We start from the raw sequence: 10000 nt of genomic DNA, 5'->3' as shown, positions 1-10000 counted from the left end.
TCCGAACCAGCTAACCGACTAATTGAACATGCTTTGTCTTGCACTGAGCTTTGCCTCCTTGCCTCTGGTCCGAACTGTATCGATTCAGTTGGTTGTATGAACCAAGAATACAGGGCATCCTTGAAATCATAATAGGGCCTATGTATAATAAGTAGCCTATTACTCCTTTACAAGAATATTTTCCTAACCCCCTCTTTTTTTGGGCTGGTGTCTATCAGCCAATAGGCAGTCCTCATTCATTTGTGGTACCGACTATTACTGTGTGAGAATCACTGCACTGCTTACAAATTTTAAGCTAATTTTGAATGGGTTTACTTTTTTTCTGTTTCTCCTTTGATTAGGCAGCTGGTGTCTTCCCCACACTAATTACATGGGTCTTGTTGTTCCCAGACTACTTTGATTTGAAGGCTGCCTTGCTCGCTTTAATAAACTCCAATCCAAAACCCTTCTGCTTTGCAGTCAGCAGGCTCTCCCTATCTTATTTCCAATCCTTCACAGAAGATTCATAAAACCCTTGCCATTTGGAAATAGTTTCATTCACAGTAGTTTCACTAGTCTCATACAACAAAACAAAAGACGTTTACTTTGTTCGTGTTTAACAAGTTTGCAATGTCTGTCCTCAGTTAACGAGCGCACAGTGGGACTTTCAAAATCCATGCTTGTCATCTGAAAACAAATTGGTATTTGACGTTGCGAATTGTGTAATTACTCTCAGAGTAATCTGATTTGATTTATTTCAGACCCTTATTTCATGTGTGGATATTGGAAATGTCCACTTTATATGTACACAGCAATGTCAAATAATATTGTTGATAGTTATTTAAAGTTGTAATTGTAATTTGTGATAAGTTTGACTTATAGTCCTATCTATAAGCCATGAGTAATAGTAATATTATTTCTTCAATAATAAATTCATGAAAAGCTTAGTGTTCAGCTGATACCGTAAAACTTGTTATTCATACTTCCACGTTCTATGATGTTGAAAATGGACCAAATTAAATTAACCCTGCATGTTTTACACTTACAGGGTAATTTTGCAGTAGGCCAAGCTACACTCACACATTCTCTGAATGGTATTCCAGGTGTGAGTTCACAGGTGTAATGGGGATGCATGGTATAACTCTAACTGGGACATAACGAGAGACTAAATGGCCTTTTAGAGGGCTGCTGATTCCTAGTGGCGCCCCTGAGCTTACTCTGTCCCGTGATGGGACCGGACCTTCCTCGTAGCCGTAGCTGTGGGTTGGCACTAAGAAGCTAAGTAATGAACCACTGGCCGGTCCCATGTGAACAACGATAGGTCTCATTAACGCTCTGCAACACTACATCATTGCATACAGCAGGATTTTAACTATGCTGGCCTCTTTTTCTCTGGTCCCCACTGGTAAAGATTGTGTGTGTGTGTGTGTGTGTGTGTGTGTGTGTGTGTGTGTGTGTGTGTGTGTGTGGGTGTGTGTGTGCGTGTGTGTGTGCGTGCGTGTGCGCGTACTTGCCTGCTAGGGCGCATTGCTGGTCATCCAACTGAGCAGGGACACTTCATCAGAAGAACTGATCAAAGCACTGATCGCTGCACTGTCTGCGTGGACTGCTGTGGTTCTATTTTTCCTCTCCTGGGTTTTCAGGGCCCATTAAGGTTGTTTCTGTTTGAGGGCCACCTGTGCGGGCCAACATGAGGCTACCGATGTGTCATCCGACTCAATCGTGTCGCGGTTCGTCCTATCCTCAAAGCTGTTTTTGCTGGTTATTTCTGAGGCACTGTGATGTTTTGAAGATGCCATCGACACACTCTGCAGTGAATAACATGGTACATGGCACTCACACCTGCATGCATGTAAACACAGTCACAGCCACGCTAACACACACACTGGTAGGGTCAGGATATAGTGGAGTGTTAAGTTGTTATTGGTTATCCCTGCACTCTAAAGGAGTGTAAAGTTGAGTGTTTGTGCATCATTAAAAAGACCATAGTCTGGTCCATGTCCTTAATCCCCCTAGGAGGTGACGACAGGCACTCACACTCACACACACACACACACACACACACACACACACACACACACACACCCTTTTCCTCTCTCTCTGGCTCTTCTCTTCTCTATAATGTTTTGCCATTTATTTTTAATAATACTCTCTCTCTCTCTCTCTCTCTCTCTCTCTCTCTCTCACACACACACACACTCCTACTTACACACACATCTCCTTTATGTCTTGAAGCATTAATTGTGCTCTGCAAATCTATGTGAATTGAATGGACCTTCAGATCCATGTTTAGGTAAACTGTATAAATAGATGATGATGTATGCAGATTGCGGCCAGAACTTTGTCAAATTGCTGTTTATTCTTTCGAAAAGTTTGTGTGAGGTACGGCTGAATTTATCTCATCAGATAATCCAATCCCTCATAACAACTCTTTGGTCACGTATTATAAACTCCAAACCTGATTATTGAGCACCATCTCCCCTAACACGTAGCATGCTGTGCTCTTTTTTCTTTTCTTTTGCTGCTGGCTAAATGAAGTTAATAAAGAGCTGCCACGGTAATTAAAGTTTTGCACTTGATCTTTATTTCTCTGTGATTGTAGGATGCTTTTCACCTTGCTTTCACCTGCCTAATGTAACAATTCATCTGGCTCTGTTCCTGCCTCTTTCTATATTAACCCTGCTTTTTATATTTTCCTCTCACGCATCCCCTATCTCCCATTCTCTCTCTTCCTCTATGCGCTTTAACAATCCTTTATTCCATTCTCTCTCTCTCTCTCTTGCTCACTCTCTCTCCCTCTCACTCTCTCTCTCCAATTCGCCCTTCATGATTGGAACGTGTCTCTATCTCTCTCCCCCTCATCTCTTGATCACCTGCTCACCCCTGTCACCCCATCATACACTTTTAACCATCATTTTTTCCTCAGCTCTTTTCCTCTCACCTCCCTTCTGTCCTTCTCCCGTATTGGTTCCCCTCTCCCCCTGTCCCTCCCTGGCATTCTCTCCACACACTGTGCTCCCATCTGTTCAGAGGGTTTCACCCGCCCGCCCCTGTATCCCCTCGCTGCCTCCCGTCAAGAGTTCAGCCCCGCTACAGTTCAGTTCCCTGCTCTTATTTGATCTGCGTTACAAAGTAAACCCACTGCACAAAAGGCGGTGTCTATGTTCGTATCGTCGGCTGGGATACCGAACCACATTGATAGCATCAATGATGAATAGCATCAATAATATATATTAATACCTACTATTGATTCCTTTTTCATCTTCTTCTATACAATATCAGTACAAACATGTCCTGTATTCCGTTTTGTGTTTGCTTTTATCTCAAAATGCGTACGATATAGTAATTGCATACTTTCTCGGTGGGAATCAAACGCCTAACCATGACAGTAATAAGGCCACAGTGTGCTAACCTAGCTAGACTGGACCAGCGTTAACGCTCAGACATTGAGAGCAGTGTTGTTGTACTCGAGTCCCGATCTTCTTGTCTTGGGTGAATGGACGGTGTGGTGCTATTTGAGTTTATCTAGACATTGATGCGCATCTCTGTTCTGATGGCTCTGCTGTTACGTTGACGCAACACAGACTGGGAGTTGACAACTGAAGACTTTGGCTGGAGATGTCATGACTTGACTCCAACGTCAATAGACAGTAGATGAGTGGTCTTTGCTTAGTGACAGCAGGGTACATACCTGGGCAGGACCTCCATCCAGCAAGTCCATAAAAGCTGCTTCCCATGACCTGGTTGTTGCTAGTGTGTGAATGTTTTTGAGATGTGGGTGTGATATGTGCTTGATGTGAGTCTGATGTGTTTTTCATGTACCTGTGAATGATGTGTGTGTGTGTTGTGTTGTTGCGTAAATGTGTTTTTGACTGACGGGTGATGTGTGCTTGACATGTTTGCGTTGTGTCCTTGAATGTGTTAAGTTCATTGTGAAGCGCTTCAAGTGTCCATGGAGGTCAGCAAAGGGCAGCCACAATAAACCCATTCCCTTATTATTTGTACCATTGTCATGTATTATTGTAACTAGGCAAACACGCCCTCCTCTTTTAATTAGGCCACTGCATGTGGCGGTGCGTGAGCGGGATGAGCGTGAGGGATAGCTCCGGGCTAAATGAGGGGGTGTTAGGTATTGGGAACTGAACACTAACCTCCGGCTCTGCTCAGGGATGCATGTGAGGCTATTAACGCTCCGTGCTTGATTGGGAGAGCAACGCTCCAGTCATGTCCATGATGACTTCTGCAGTCTTGCCTCTCTCTCACTCTCTCTCTCTCCCGGCCTGACCTCATCATTCTGTAATGCCTACGGGCTCTTCAGTCTCGTCAAATCAAGGCCCTGGAGAGCAACAAGAACTTTGTTGTTGTGTGTGTGTGTGTTTGTGTGTGTGTGTGTGTGTGTGTGTGTGTGTGTGTGTGTCTGTATGCGTGTATCTCATTATCTCTCTCTGTTCATGTGCTGGATTCCGTTTTTTGGAATTGGCCTGGCATGGATGCATCAGCTGTCTGGCTGCTAGCTTGTGAACATGTAACTGTGTGTGTGTGTGTGTGTGTGTGTGTGTGTGTGTGTGTGTGAGTGTGTGTGTGTGTGTGTGTGTGTGTGTGTGTGTGTGTGTGTGTGTGTGTGTGTGTGTGTGTGTGTGTGTGTGTGTGTGTGTGTGTGTGTGTGTGTGTGTTGGCTGGAGATGCTCCGTGGCACCGTGGACTCCAGCTGCCTTTGATTGGAGCTTCAAAGCCCGCCTTTCAGAGAGTGTCGCTATGAACACTGGCACTCTCTGCTGCCACCGCCACACACACACACACACACACACACACACTCCAAACTAACAGACAAACCCTCCGAACAGGCACACACAACCTCCAACCCCACACATCCTCGAAAGACACACGCCTATGCACACACACACACGCCCACGCACACACCCTCGAAACACGCACGTCTACACACACACACACACACGCCCATGCACACACATAGAATCACGCGCACACACTCCAGCCACAAACACAGACACACCCTTATTCTGTTATTCTAGTTGGACGTTCTCTCCTGATGGCGCCGGTCAGCCAGAAGGAGACGTAGTGATGTTCAACTTTGACCCCGGTATGGACCGTGGCACCAGCCTCTCTCCAGCATTCGATCCAGCATCCATTCATAGCCCTGCATCATGTTATTGTAGTTCTGTGTGTCAGTGTGTGTGTGTGTGTGTGTATGTCTGTGTGTGTCTGTGTGTGTGTGTGTGTGTGTGTGTGTGTGTGTGTGTGTGTGTGTTAGTGTTTGTTTGGATCCATTTTATTTCTGAAGCCATGATTCTGCGCCGAGCGACTAGACTAGAGAATCATTTTATTAATATTTGGATAGTGTTTGTATTGCTGGGATTTCGCTTGGTGCAATACGACCCTATACATTTTATTTGATTTTGCGTGTGTGTGTTGAGGGAGATTCTGATTTAACTAATATAGTAAAATATGCTCTTTGATGACTTTTATAATGAGTACAATACCGTGCGTAGTGCCTAGGTTGAGCTTATGGTTAATATAGTGACTGTAGTGGTAGTAGTAGTGGTAGTGGATCCTCTGCTCCATCACACATTACGGACACCTTGCCATCACACTGTGGTGCACCAAATGTTCTTCACCACCACTCTGACCGTGGCCTCCGCTGTGCACTGTCAGACTGCACCTGTGCATGTTTTTATTTTGAGTGCAGCCTTGCGTCCCTGTATTAATACGTGTGTGTGTGTGTGTGTGTGTGTGTGTGTGTGTGTGTGTGTGTGTGTGTGTGTGTTTGTGTGTGTGCACATGAGCATATGCACATGCATGTGGGTGCGTGTCTGTGTGTGTGTGTGTGTGTGTGTGTGTGTGTAAGCATGCACACACACACTTGTGCTTGCATGAATTCATGCAAGGGTCTGTGGCTGTGTGTTGCTGTGTTTGTGTGTGTCCAGGCTGTGTATGTGTTCAGGCTTGATTCTGTCTGTGTGTTTGCCTGTGGTTTTTCATGGTTGCATGCCCTTGTGTGTGTGTGTGTGTGTGTGTGTGTGTGTGTGTGTGTGTGTGTGTGTGTGTGTGTGCGCGTGTGTGCTGGCGTCCAAGTATGCTTGCGCACACGTGTGTGTTTGTCTGTTTGTGTGTTTGCTCATCCCTTTGTGTGTGTGTGTGTGTGTGCGTTTGTGTGTGTGTTCCGTGGCCTGTAAGTAGGTAGTCTCCTACAGATGGAGTAACCCAATACTTGTCTGATCCCTGCCGACCATTGACCTGGTGCTCTGGTGATGCTATCTGCTTCTTACCAGCATCCTGTCGGCGGAGTTCCTGGAATCACACAAGCCACCCACCCTACTACCCCCCATTACCCCTCCAGCCATGGCACCAATGCCTGGAATAGGACCCACTCCTCTAGTTCTTCTCTAGAGCATTCATCTGGTTACATGGGCCACGTTATGGCTACATGATGTGGATACCATATCCTCTTTCGATTTTTATGAAATAAATATTGTGATAGCATATCACGATATGGCAATACCATTTGAATGTTTACCACAAACTGCATGCCTGTATACAGCAGTGGAGCGCAGCCAACTCCTTCTGTTACCTCTTCCTGCTAGATCTCTTACTGCTAGCTCTATTCCTGCTAGATCTCTTCCTGCTAGATCTCTTCCTGCTAGCCCTCTTCCTGCTAGCTCTCTTCCTGTTAGCCCTCTCCCTACTATCTCTCCTCCTGCTAGTGCTTGTCCTGTTAGCGCTTTCCCTGCTAGCACTCTTTTTGTTAGCCCTCCTTTTGTTAGCACTCTCTTCCTGTGAGCTCTTTTCCTGTAAGCTCTCTTCCTGCTTACGATCACTTTGCTAGTTCCCTTCCTGCTAAGTCTTCCTGTTAGCTCTCCTACTGCTAGCTCTTCCTGCAGGTACTGGGCCGGTACCTCTCTCCCACCACGAGACATTGGCAGATTCTCCTCCGTCTCCACGGTGACTGGGGCTGACAGCCCATCCACCAAACGGATGAGTCCCATTGGAGGGAGGTAATGTATTATATCCTCCCCCCGCCCTGAGGACAGTTCCACTGCGTTTCCGTCTGATGGATGAAGCGTGCACGGTGTGTCTGGCTGCCCACCAACATCGCTAACCACCGCCCCTGGTGCCACGGGCCAGGCAGGGCATTGACTTATGAACGAGCCAGGGGGTCGTCCTGATCAGAAGAGAGACCGCTCCATGTGACAGCCCCTTTAAAGTTCTGGCCCTAACTCTGGATAACTGATGGTCCTCCTGTTCCAGCCCTGTACTGCTGAGATGTATTTGAATGGAAGTTCGTCTTCCTGCTATCTCTTCATTTATGCCTGCATATTAATCCGGAGACCGTGGTTGATGCCGCGTTTTATTACAGTCTAATTGCCGTGGCGTGAATGATGACGTGCTCGAGTAGAGATGGCTTCTTAAAGGCCCTCAGATACATTACAAACCGCTACGCTAACATAGCGGGTTGCTATTGACGTGTGACAGCGTACTTGTTGAGTCTTGGACTGAATTCGGGGGGTGGATATCCATAGTTTAATATCCTTGTAAGTTGAGAGCAAGCTTGCGAGTCCTCGGAGTAAACATTAGTTGGCTGGTGCTCAGTGAAAGAAAAGAGACATTCAAGGTGAAAAGAAAGCAGAGACGAAGTGGATACTTTTTTTTTCTTCTGCTGTAGGTCCCTGGAAGGATTCCAGGCTTAGATGAGAAAGAATGAACCAATGGTCATCCTGCACCTCCATCTCTACGGGCTCCTGAATCGGACTATACATCGCAGTGTGATCTAATGATCGAATAGCTACCACTCCCCTTACCCCTCCCCCCCACTCTAGGACGCCTTTCTATCCTCTCACATTATTACATGGTGTGTCATGGGACCCTGACATTCAGTCTCTTCTGCCATCCATTAAATGACACCTGATCCGGGCCTGCTTGGAGGAACAAGAGAGAGTGGACTACACACTCAGGAAATGGGTTTGAAATCGTTTTCACCCCTTGTTTTGGTTTGTTTTTTTCACCACAGGCTCTCTGACCCTGGAATCACTAAGAGCCTTTGTATTACCTTATGAAGAGCCCTTAAGTCCCTCTCCTTGTGTTGAAACACAGGGCCTGGCCTCTAGTGGTGTAAGAGATACTGCAGGTGCCATCTGCATTACAGGGCTTGATTTAATAGGCTGCCATCGAAACAGAGTCAAGAAGGACAGGGTCGATATTTACTGTTCGCTTGCCCACTTTGGTTTGTCATTCCAGTGGAGGCAAATGTTAAGTTACCTGTACCTTGAATATTGTCTTGCGTATTGCACGCGGTGGAGCGCGTGTACGTGTTTTTGGGAATGTGTGCACGTGAATGTCGGTGCAATCAGTTATGTGTGGGTGTGTTCATGTGTCTGGTGTGTATGTATGTGTGTGTGTGTGTGTGTGTGTGTGTGTGTGTGTGTGTGTGTGTTTGCGCACACATGCGCACCGTGTATGCGCGGCCATGTGTCTCTTCGTCCTTGCCCTGTCTTGTATTTTGCACATCTGCCTGCTCATTGATCACAGGGGGAGTGCTCTGCAGACACAGCATGGATGCCCTGCGCTAAAACATGTGAAGCAGCCTCCCACACAGACCCCACAATCTCTCCTCCTCTGCCAACTTTCCCTTTATAACACATCCGCTGAGCTTGCAGGTCAATGGCAGCTCTGCCTCACGTTATGCTCATAGAGTTTGCGCAGCGCACTGCCTCGGAATAGACGGAACTATTACCGCCCCCGGTCTTTAAGCTGATGAACTCTGGTTAAGGACACTTACTGCGGTTGTCCTCGTACATTACTTTCGCTTCTACTAGATTGATGCAGTGTTTTAGGAGTGTGAATGCTATTAAATAAAATGTATTGGATGTAAATATTTCGTTGTGTAGTTTATATTTACTTGATATGTTCTATAAATTGGTGCTTCAGTATGTGCTTGAAAGCATACAACATAGGCAAACCAAAACCTCTTCAAACTTAGAATCTCACCTATTAGTGAGTGAGATTGAGCCTTCAAATCGACCCTCAAATAAAGCCCAAAGCTTTCCCCAGAAAAAGAGTGTTTACATGCACAGGCACAGAATCGTTTTTCTTACTGAAAATAGAGTGAGATCATTTCCAGACGTGAAATGAGATTCTGGACGACCAACCACTTCCCAGCAGGTGTCACAAACAGTATCTCGTCCAGTCCAGCGAGAGAAGCCGGTTATTGCTCTCACTCTCCATACACTGATGTAGTGGTCGTTCTGGAGTCGCTGCTGTCGGTACTCTCGCTTCCTCTTCACCTGTCTAAAACCCTCCAGCTCTTAGCTCCCCTGCCAAGACTGGTAATGGAGCCTGAAACCCCCTTCTGCTGCCAGAATCTCCTCTGCAACCAACCCCCATCACCACCCAGCCTATCATAGACCTCTCTCTCTCGCTCTCTCTCTCTCTCTGTCTCGCTGTCTCTGTCTCTCTCACTCTCTCTTTCTCTCTCTCTCTCTCTCTCTCTCTGTCTCGCTGTCTCTGTCTCTCTCACTCTCTCTCTCTTTCTCTCTCTCTCTCTCTCTCTCTCTCTCTCTCTCTCTCTCTCTCTCTCTCTCTTTCTCTCTGTGCGACTTGAAGATAACATAGCACTTATCAGTGGTTCGCAACGTGCTGCGCTTGGCTCCATCTTTCTGTCCATAGTGAGATTATTACAGACTTGAAGGCACCGGGTGCTATTTTGTACTGAGCACGCAAAGGTCAAATGCAGAGTTCAATCGCCTACATTTTGATTTTGATCTTGGGATGGCTGCTTTGTTGTCTTCATTAAACAATTCAACATTCCGTGTGCGTGTGTGCTTTTGTGTTTATGTGCATCCATGTTTGTGTGTTTGTGTGTGTGTTTGTGTGAATGCGTCTTGTGCACACTAATGAGACAGAGCGACCAAACAAGAAAAACATAGAGAGAGGAAGAGAGATAGGCACACGGCTGTATTTTTGTGCGTCTTTGTGTGTGTGTGTGTGTTTCTGTGTTTGTGTTTTT

At 46.3% G+C, this 10000-nt stretch overlaps 1 protein-coding gene across 1 annotated transcript in view; it reads left to right on the top strand.

Annotated features, from left to right (window-relative positions):
* The window catches only part of gpc3 (glypican 3), a gene marked incomplete at both ends in the record, with an annotated part of 93814 nt that overhangs the window by 39682 nt on the left and 44132 nt on the right, over positions 1-10000 (top strand). The window lies entirely within an intron of this gene.

The sequence above is a fragment of the Pollachius pollachius genome (genome assembly GCF_949987615.1).
Source record: "Pollachius pollachius genome assembly, chromosome: 10".
Lineage (NCBI taxonomy): Eukaryota > Metazoa > Chordata > Actinopteri > Gadiformes > Gadidae > Pollachius > Pollachius pollachius.
The sequence above is the reverse complement of the archived record's forward strand: the minus strand, read 5'-3'. Positions and strand labels throughout refer to the sequence as shown.